Genomic DNA, 11,327 nt, shown 5'->3' on the forward strand with positions numbered 1-11,327 from the left:
GTCATGGGTTCCTATATAAAATTATTTCAATGATTGAACTACTTTATATTATGATTGAATTGATGATTTATTATTGTTTTTTTATTTAAATCTCCAAGAACCCATGAAATCCCCATATTTCCAAGTTATGATCTTATGACGTGGGCGTATTGATGAAGAAGGATTTTATGAGATTATGCTTAATGTAATTGGGTTACTTGTATTATTTATTCATGAATGATGTAATGAATTCTAGATGTGTTTATTTGATATGAATGATTATGAAGTCTATGTTTTAAGAACACTTTGAGAGTATAGTGTCTTATATGAAGTCTAGTTGTTGTATTTTTGAAATGTTATCCTGATATACACACTTATGCATGAATAAGACATGATGTGAAAGGTCTTTTAACAATATGATGATTGTATGTTTGAAAAAATTTCTCTTCTAATGAATCTATATGTAGGCATGGACGGTAAATATTACTCCCACACATGAGCTAAGAGCTATCCTATGAATCATGTTTGATTGAGTGTCTGCCACACCTTATTTCGAACTAGCCGAAATAGTTCACAACATAATATGAGTGCCACTCTGATTTAAAAAAAATTATTTTTGTTTCAGAGTCTCCATCTAAATTTTAAGTAAAATATTAGGAAATCCATTTTTAAATATATAAATGCAAACTTTATTTTGATTTTGCGAAACTAGTGAGATTCTGAGTAAGGATTTTGGTTATTCAAGCGAAAGTTATTCAGTATTCCTCAAAGTCTATCCAAAGATATTTCTTAAACTTAATTTACGAAAACATAGTTAGAAATATTTGTTAATTTATTTGATTTAAAATTAAAGATAAGTAAATTTTGTTAGTTCAAGAAAACGGTAAAATACAAGGTATGACATATGTACATCTATAAAATAAATTTAATAGTAGTATGCTCATCATATAATAAAAATAAATAAATAAATGTACTAAGATGTATGACAATTTCATATGTTGAAAAATATAGATGTGTCCTATATAAATGTTATTCAAAATAAATATTGAGTTTAAAGGATATGAAAATTGGCCATTTTATTTAATGTAGAAATAAGACGTGAAACAAAATGAAAATAAATGAGATAGTAATCGGGTGCAAATATGTAGTAAAATAATGTGTATATTAAAGTGTATGGATTTAAATTATAAAAAATAAGTAACATTTGTAAAAGTAATAGTAGATATGAAAAAATTAATATGAAGCCTATGAAAACAATAAGTTGCATAGAGAGAAAACTAAAAAAAATATAGAATTTGTACCTTTTTCTGTATGACATATATATGTAGATACTTGTATTTTTAATATCTATTGACATATCTAAAATATTAAATTAACATGTTAAGAAATTAAAATGTCTTAGTAATAGGAGGGGGGGGGGGGTGATGTCAAAAGAAAATAATGTAGGCCTTACTATTGGTGTACCACCCCAACTCATCATCTTTATGTCCTTACCTTAATTTGAAAACTACGTTTCTATACTTAAAATCTACTTATTTCAAGGCCTTCAATGAGTTGCATTATTACTCTAAATAAGTCAACATTTTTACCGAAAAAAGTTCTCATCTATAAATTCTAAGAAAATGTATGTTCTTGTCTTGAAGGTTGTAACTCTTTGATACTGGACTTCGTATACTTTGAAGCCCTTAAAGCGTGATGTTTTTAACTTTTATAAAAAAATCTGCACTCTTTGAAATTGAAAATGCATCATTTTTTGAACCTAAAATGCGGCATCACAAAGCTCTCACAACATAGTGGTTTGTTCCAAAAATACATATTTTTTGTACACTACAAATCTACATTATAAAGTTGTTAAAAGCAACATTTTTTCACTACTTAAAATCCACATTAAAAAGCTGAAATTTTACATTTTAAAAGCCCGTTGTGCTTTGAGTCTAAAAAAACCTGCAATTTCACACTTCAAAAAATCTGTTTGGTAAAGCATGTTAAATCAACATTTTCACACTAAAAATTGGCATTTTTTAAACCTAAAAATCCTGCATATTTTCATTAAGTAGCTGAAAAATTTGTCCTCAACTCTTATGTTATCATTAAAAAAATATAAAATGTATACATTCCATAAAAAGGGGTTATTCTCAAGTTAACTTTTTCTTTAAGGTTAAGCTTTCATGATCAAAAGATACGTTAATATAAATGAACACTTTGTTTTAAAACGTCGTCCTAAGACAAATGTTCATACTGAAACCCAATATCTAGAGGGATATGAGATGAACAAACACATCGTACTGTCGCTCTCAATTTGTTTGTATAAACCCAAAAAAAATAAAGCAAGCATAAACATAAATATGAAAGCATTAATATGGCAAAATGTTATTCAAAAATAGCAACTGATCATATTATATATCATTTATCATGTCATGTATCATATATTACTAAAAGTGGGAAGATCCTAACATCAAAGTTGAATCACTATTTTACTCCCTCCAATAAATTAAAATTTTATAAAAGATAAAATTAATTTTTTTCTAATTAAATAAAAATCAGATATAAATTATACTATATCCTTCTATTTGATTTTCTTAAATATTTAAATCTAGGGAAAAAGTTTTAATTTTATGTAGTCAATGTCTTTCAATTACTTAAGGCAAATGATTATATTTTTAAAAGTCTTTCTATTCCTCCTATGTATTCACGCATCACTTCATTGCTCAAGTTGAAAGGCTATTTAAATTAATTTTAATTTTGAACGCACTACTTAACCTACATTTAATTACACACTACTTAACTTACTTTTGAACTTCCATACATCACTTCAACCTTTTTAATTAACTTAAATTAAGTTTCACCTTTTACATATTGTTGAAATGTAATAATATTTAGAAAAAATAACTTAAATACATAACTATAAGTTTTATATTCTCTAATTTTCCCTTCTTTTTTTAAATATTACATAATTCCCTTTTTTTTAAATTTTAGTAGAAGTGTATAGATACATAACATTCTCTCTCATATAGTACACAATCTCTCAATATAATGCCTATTTTTTCTCCACTAAAACACTCAATCTTCTAAATTAGATTTTTGAATTTTGAATTATTAATTTTAATTAATTTTAATTAAAATACTCAATTTTTAAATTTTGAATTTCAAAATTCAAAAAATTTGAAATTTCAAAAAACTGCACAATTTCTCTCCCGTTCTTATTGTTCTTCTTACTCCATCATCGATTAGTACAAAGTCTCCAGCTTTCGTCAAAATCATCGGTTTTTCTTTTTATGTCTTTCCCTTTTAATCATTCTCAGAAGTTTTTCATCAGATATCACTAACCCTACAACCCAATCGCTAGAATTTCATATGTCTTTCACTTCCACACCCACTGCCGGTGACAATCCATCTCGGCCGCCGTCGGCGGCGGTGGCTGTTCCGAAGCTCCGACAGCCGGGGATGGAGAGGACGGGAATTGTTGATGAGAATGGGGCAGAAAATAGAAAAAAATATTTGTATGATCCTATGAATCTTTAGAAGGATTCAAACAAAGACTCTGGCATATTTTATTGGTTTCTTCTTTTTATTCTTAATCCATCATCGTCTTTTTCTTCTTAATCTGTAATCGTCTTAACCCAACATCTTTTTATTATTAATTCATCATCAGTTCGTCTTTTCTTCTCTTTTTTGTTATAATGTATCATTCAATAAGTTTAGTAAATGCGTCATCAACTGTGCTTGATAATATATATAGAATTTCTGTGTACAGTGTTTAGTCAATGCACTGATACATGTAGTAGATATGTATCACATGTTTTGCATGTAGTATGAATTTCTGAAAACTAATATCATGTATCAGTAAGGTATTAGTTGTTTAGTTGATGTACTGATACATGTTTTGAAAATTGTTATAATATATCATTCACTAAGTTTAATAAATGCGTCATCCACTGTACTTGATGATACATATAGAATCAGTGTGTATATTGTTTAGCCAATGTTTCTGATACATGTATTAGATATGTATCACATGTTATAATGTTTTAGTTAATTCACTTATTGAATTCCTTAAATTTTTACTTTTTTCAATCATGTTATGCCTTCATATTATATGTAGAAAGGCTTAATACAAGCAAATAACAGCTGGAACTGAAACAAGCGTACATTCATGTATATAATAACAACAATTACACTACGATAGCATATACTGAACTGAACACAAACAACTAGCACTATATAAAATAAAAAGAGATACGACATGATGAATACAACAATATTCTTCTTATTCCCCAGCGTTTTATCTAGTGATGATTATGATGGCCGGGTAACTTCTCCTTGATCTTCTCCATCATACTCTTCTTCTCATGCTCTGTAGTAGTTGTAGTAGTTGTTGTGGTTCGAGTTCCAACACCATGTGCTTGGTGATGTGGTTCCTCATTCTTGTGCTTTCCTCCTGTGAATTTCTCCTTTATCTTCTCTTTCAGCCCTTTCTTCTTCCTTCTCCCACCTTGTCCATTATCCTCCGACTGCACCAAAGTAGTAATTGAATGATATTATATATATCTTGTGCGACTATAAAATGGATAAAATTTCAGTAATTCAACTAAAAAAAAGGTCTCAAATAACTTGATAGTTTGTTCGAACAAACAAACATAAGATGAGAATTGAGAAGGGGCATGATAAAAATTTGAAATTAATATCCAATTAATTGCTGATTTAATGTTGATTAATGATCTGTTACCACAAATTAAGCTGTTTTACTAACAACATAACTTTACTGTTTTTTCCCCCTATTTTTTCTCAACAGTTTTAAATTACCATGTATCATTTACCATGTATCACTACAATCTAAAGTATCACGGCTCGACACATTTAAGGGATTTTTTGTAATTACTAAACTTTTCGGGACAAAATGTAATTATTGAATTACACTATGGGATTCCTTAAGTTTATACTAATATTTATGACATTTAGAAAGAAAATAACAACACAAATCAAATCAAGAGCACTCAAATGTACAAGAATTCTTATTCCAACCTTTTTTCTTGGAATGAAAATTTTTTTGGTCTTCTTATTGCATTAAACAAAATGATGGCATAGAAATGTTCTAATACATTTTAAGTATTATTTTAACATTTAGATGGACGTACGATATACCTATTGAATGAGTAAGCCATAATTTTAGCTATCAATTTTTTCCTTGTTAATTTCTGTTTTAGTTTTGTTATGTATATAGTTCTCCCTTCTGTATTTCATGATTTGATTGTTAATTAAGATAACATTTTGGTGTTCTACTATAATAGAAGATGTTTATTTTAACATGCATGTTTCACAAGTCTAGGGGCATTTTAGTCTTTTCAATTCTATATTGTTACTACGTGTCTTCTTGTTGTGTTTTCAACTTAGACGTTCTTCTTTAGTTGTCTTAATCGTTTATCTCAGTGCACATCAAAGGTCTTCTCCTTTCTCTATCAATCTATCAAGGTAAGGATCCTATATGTTTTTTTCAATATTTTGTGTCATCTTTATACCCCTAAAAATTGAATTTTGGAAATGTTTCTCCATTTTATCTTCATTTGACCAATTTGATCTTGGTGTGTTAAAATTTTCTTCTTTTTTCACTTTGGTTTATTATTTATGTTCGATATTCCTAGTGCTTTGAAAGCCCCAATAATTTAAATCGTTGTACTTCCAATTTCCGTTAGGTGAATTTGTTTGCCTTGTTCTCAGTAATTCCTATTTAAGATTTTTGTTTAGTTTCTTGCATGCAGTAATTTGATAAAATAATTTTGAGTTTTTGGAATTTCTCCAACTGTCACTTTTGACTATAGGTTTGCTTTGAATATACAAAATTTACTGAAGTTATTGGTTGATATGTTTTTCTATAACTTTGCTTTGATCTATTTATTTGCTTAGTAGATAATTTACAGGTGCAAATTTTATTTTATTCTTCGATCTTTTTTTATTCTGATTGAGCGGGATTAGAATGGCTTAGAATACATCTCAAAATGTTGATTTTTTCGAGTCGCTTTTGTCTATAGCTTTGCTCCGAATCTACAAAATTTTCTATGAGATGTCTCCAAATTTTGAGTTTTTGGAATTTCTCCAACTGTCACTTTTGACTATAGGTTTGCTTTGAATGTACAAAATTTACTGAAGTTATTGGTTGATATGTTTTTCTATAACTTTGCTTTGATCTATTTATTTGCTTAGTAGATAATTTACAGGTGCAAATTTTATTTTATTCTTCGATCTTTTTTTATTCTGATTGAGCGGGATTAGAATGGCTTAGAATACATCTCAAAATGTTGATTTTTTCGAGTCGCTTTTGTCTATACCTAGCGGAATTTGTAATGAAGTTGTTAGGTATTTATCTTTCGTCAATAAACATCTAATGCCGATGTCTCCAAATTTGTCTTTTATTTCAATAATTTTTTGTTGATGATGATTTAAAGCTTCAAGTTTCGTTGTCTCGCCTTTTCTATGTGGGTTTAGCATTAAGTTTCTTCCTATTTTTCCATTGACGTTTTGAAATTATTTTCATTTGTAGTGTGAAGTTAAGAATCTCCAGCCACATCTACTAGAATTAGTTATATCCCTTTACTTCATGTCATTCTTCCTCTGGTTATGATGTGGGCTTATGTTTCTGCATTTAAGGTAAGATAAAGGGCCAGACATATTGGGGTCGGAGGATCCATCCAACAATCTTTTTTATGACAAAACGATTTACTATCAATAAAAATCACCATGGCTACACATGAGTAGACTTATAAAGTCTAGCTTATAGATTAAGGCCCTTCCCTAACCAAAAAAGAGAGAAACAAGAAATATCAACTAATGGCATTACAAGATGAAGAGGTATTTTCTATTGGACTTCAAATAATCATTCACTCATACATATCATCTTGTCGTCAAACGATTACGTAGTATACCATTTTTAGTTTGATTTTTGTCGGCTCTAATCTAACTCCATTCACTAACTTTCAATTTCATTCTCTTTTTATTGCTAAGAAGTAGAAAGGTTAAACAACCTTTTTACATCTAGGATCATTGAAGCTCAATTCTCTGTATATTATGAAACATGTCCTCATTTTGTGATTTTTTAGTAGATTAAAAGAAGCTACCATCTAAGAAATTATCTCATATAAAAATAGATACATCTTGAACCTCGCTTCTGCATATCTTACTTCTCTAAATTTGTTTTCAACTCATTAACATTCTCTAAGGTCGCATTTCATAGTCCTCCTTGTAGACTTTACTAACTGAAAACGTTTCACCTCTATCCTATTTCTAGCATATATTTCATGGTATGTAATATGTTTTTAAAAAATTCTTCAACATTTGCGTTGGCTCAAAATCTACCCACCTCCTAGTAAATCATATATCTTCAGACTTGTATATCTCACTTTGGTTATATCAAAACTTGGCCAGTATAATATTGGATGCTATATACATTACAAAAATCAGATAAATCTTATATCAATGTTCTTTCCCAGCTCACGAGTCTTTTCAGAAATAAATTTACGAAATAATAATGTACGATTTATTGTTCTCAATACAAAGAAGCTTTAATTAAATGATCTTTTGACTTTTCAGATATTGATCAGACAGTAACTTCGTGATGGCAATATCAACAACAACTAGATGAAAGTGTCCATATATAAATTAATTTGAGTAATTTTTTTCAGAGATATGATAGCAGACAGAAGATTGGAAAGTCAATCATTCATCACTTTAGGAACAGTTTTCTGGGAAAGATTATTGAGGCTGATAGGTCTCAAACTCAGGAAAAGATTGAGGTAAGTCAACTTTAGGTGTTAGAACTAGGCCAGTACTGGTTAAAACATAGGCATTTGCTTTCCATTGAACACAACCTTCACTAATTAAACCATATCAGCGCCAATAATGTCCCAGAACAAGGTGTTGAAAACTTCAGGGCCAGCAATATTGTTGTTTCTTTTGCTGAAAAGATCTTGACAGGAATACACTGTAGCTTGTCATATGTTATCAACCCCTTCAATCCACTTATCATTCACATTGACTCTATGGATATGTAATATATTCCTTATTCCTCTAACTTGGTGTGAAAGAATATGGTATTTCCATCCCCCTCAAGTTGACTTTTTCTTTCTATTTTTTTTCTTCAGAAACTACCAACGATTTTGTGATGAATCATTTAATCTGCTTTAGCCTTGTTTAGGACTATTCTATCCTTTTGTTTGAGAGAGTTAATATAATTAGCTTTGTATTGATTTATTTTCTCTTCCAGATCCTGTTAAAACATAGAAATTTTAGGTTAATGTTTCTACTTTACTTGGCGTTTATTATAATGATGCTTATAAAGTTAATGCATTTTATATGTATGCGAGTTAAATTTTGTTAATAATTTGTTTAATCTAACCACACACGTTTTGATTCTACAGTTTTTTAGAGGTAGATGTAGTGTACACATAACATTCTTTTTTGAAAGTATATTTTTTTAGACTTGCTTTTTTGTATGATCAAAAGAAAAATAAAAACTAGCAAGTTCTAATGGATTAGAGGTTATTATACATTAGAATAAACTAAGTTACTTACCTCATGAAATCTATCTGATTTACTTGATTCAAATTTATTCGAAAACACTAACAATCTTTTTTTCAATATAAGAATTAGTGATGTTATGCTTGTGTAAATTCATGTGGAAAAGGAAGAGAAGTTAAAAGACACTCTTTTTATTAAGGACATTGCTCTGTTAAACACATCTGCCTTTTTTATTATTGGAGTTGTGATAGATATGCAATGTTGATGTAGAACATAGTGTCTAACATACAAATACAATGGCTCTCTCTTCATCTCTTTTTCTTTCTACATTTAAGTCATTCCTCCTTAAGTAACTACCACTTGAAATAATTAACATCTTGATTAGATATGATTTAAGGGTGACTATAATTTTAAATATATGATGATATGCTTTGCCTTACAAAAGATACCTCAAAGAACCCTGATCATGTGCTTTAAATCATATATATATATATATATATATATATATGAGAAATATATTTCTTTTTTTAAATTCAAACTTTTGAAAGCCTATACCAACTATTCGTTATTTCTTTTTTGTTATATATTACTAACTCTATTAATTATCTGATAGGAAACTCAACTGCGAATTTTTAAGAACGGTACAAATATCACACATTATGAAAAGAGTTTGTTCCGTTCCAAAGACACTTGGTGTCGATGGACATGTCCAAGAATCAACAATGGCATATGGAACTCGTGTTCATGATTTCACTTGGACGATCGATCGGGGCACAATTGTTGAAACAATAGAAGAGGTTACCCCCGAACCACCATTTTTGTCACCAATACACTAAAAGTTACATCATTACACAGTTTCGACTATTAAGCTATATGCTTTGAGTTCGGTATCACTCAACATTTTTTTATACTATACTTGGCACACATATTACCCATTTTCCGTAGCTATTCTAACTTATTAACAACTCCTCACTAACTGCATGATGTTTTTCCCTCGTAGCCCTCCATCGTAAGATTCAAATGGAAGCAAAATTCAAAATTTCATCATCATTGATTATCAGTAAGTACAATTTTACTGTCTAACCATGTAAATCAATCAATATTTGATAGAAAAACTCAACAAACCAACTTTATGTTTGTAGCTATATACCATCTATTTTATCTTCAGTTTATAGATTATAACTAGTCATTCAGTTCTGTTGAATAATCATACCATAATGAGTTTGCGTGAAAATTTTTTCTTCACATTGAAGATGTATGACATTATGCACAGATAAAAAGTTATACGATATATAACATATAATTCAATATATTATGAAACAATATGTTATAACCATTCAAAGAGAGTAATTAGCAAACCATTTTTCATCATTTTTATCATTTAAAACATATTTCATATTGGACTAAATCATCACTTAAGTTTGTTCTCTTTATTTTCATTAAGATTTAAGTAATATAACTAGACATGCCCTTGGAGTTTACAAGTTTTATCGAATAGTTGATCGATTGATTGATATGTTATGAGTATCACATTTAGCTGAACCCAAATATTCTACTATCATGGCATAGTTATGGTAACTATTTGGATTATATGGCTGGACATACTTAGTTGCAGGATATACCAAGTCTTTACTTAAGGAATCGTTCTTGTGCAAAGGTAGCTGGTAATGTTGTGATTACTGAAATTTTTCAGCAATATTTAACTTCGTGTCTCCTGAAGGGACACAAATAAAAAGAACAAAATTAGGAGACACGATGAAGGCAATTGCAGCTTCTTTAGATGGAGAAAGACTGAAAGGTATTCTCTTCACAACTTATTTGTACTTGATTCATACTACCATCGAATGCAAATACACATTCAGTCGTTTATGTAGTTTTAATACCCTTAAAAGTATTGCTTGTTAATTAGAATCCTGATCTAACTCTAATTAACCAAACTATATTCATTTGTCATTCTATTTCTCCAATAATTGATACCTTCCAATGTTGATGGCGTAAAAATTTGTTGTCTACTTCTTCAAATTTCATAGGTACAACCCAAAATGATTATACATATTTTCATCTCACATGCTGTCTTTAATTATGAAATACTCCATTCATTAACAAATTTTAGAATTGTTGATGAAGTGATCCATTTACTATACTAAATTGTTTCTTAAATAATCCAATCACTTTTAAGTTGTACTAAATTCATTTTTCCTCTTCTTTCATAGGTAATTTTATCTAGAGTTGCCCAACTTTGAAAAGCAGTCAAAAGGAAGCATTATGTAAATATAATAGGATGTAAATATCTAAATAATACAACCATAAAAACAAATTAAACATTGTCAACTATATTTACAATATCTAGCGATCTCTATGTATCTATCTATGTCCATATAAACATTTAGCCAGCTCATACATTTCTATATGTTTAGATCCAAGTAACAAAAAATTTCCAACGGTAGCACGGGCCACCTCTATCTAGTATTAATAGAAAAAAAAAATAAGGTGGACTACAATTTGGGAATGTTGTGTCAATAAATTTTTTAAATATTTTTTTGAATGTTTATCATTGTATAAAATGAATTTCATTGCGTAGATTTTTTTTTTTGGCTATGATAAAATCCTAATGCATAATTTTTCTTTCTGATATGGTGTCCTCACTTCAATCTTTTCGTGCTATATTACATTTTTTGATAAGTTTTCTTAAGTTTTCATTGTATTTGTCCTTTTCTTTTCCTACAAAGGTTGTTTCTGGTTGAACGGTAAAAAAAGATTTTAACAGTAGAATATAAATTTAGGATTATCATTTTATTTCTATGTTAAATCAAAATATTATAAATTATTTACTTAATTAA

General features: G+C 28.9%; 1 long non-coding RNA gene across 1 annotated transcript; it reads left to right on the top strand.

Annotated features, from left to right (window-relative positions):
* Positions 1 to 6,071: 6,071 nt before the first annotated feature.
* LOC104648754 (uncharacterized) lies at positions 6,072 to 10,988 on the top strand. Its single transcript, XR_742724.4, has 6 exons — positions 6,072 to 6,822; positions 7,561 to 7,763; positions 9,101 to 9,284; positions 9,488 to 9,547; positions 10,181 to 10,285; positions 10,701 to 10,988. It is a non-coding gene; the product is annotated as an uncharacterized lncRNA (long non-coding RNA).
* Positions 10,989 to 11,327: the final 339 nt, after the last annotated feature.

Source organism: Solanum lycopersicum, chromosome 8, assembly GCF_036512215.1.
Source record: "Solanum lycopersicum chromosome 8, SLM_r2.1".
In the NCBI taxonomy this organism is placed as follows: domain Eukaryota; kingdom Viridiplantae; phylum Streptophyta; class Magnoliopsida; order Solanales; family Solanaceae; genus Solanum; species Solanum lycopersicum.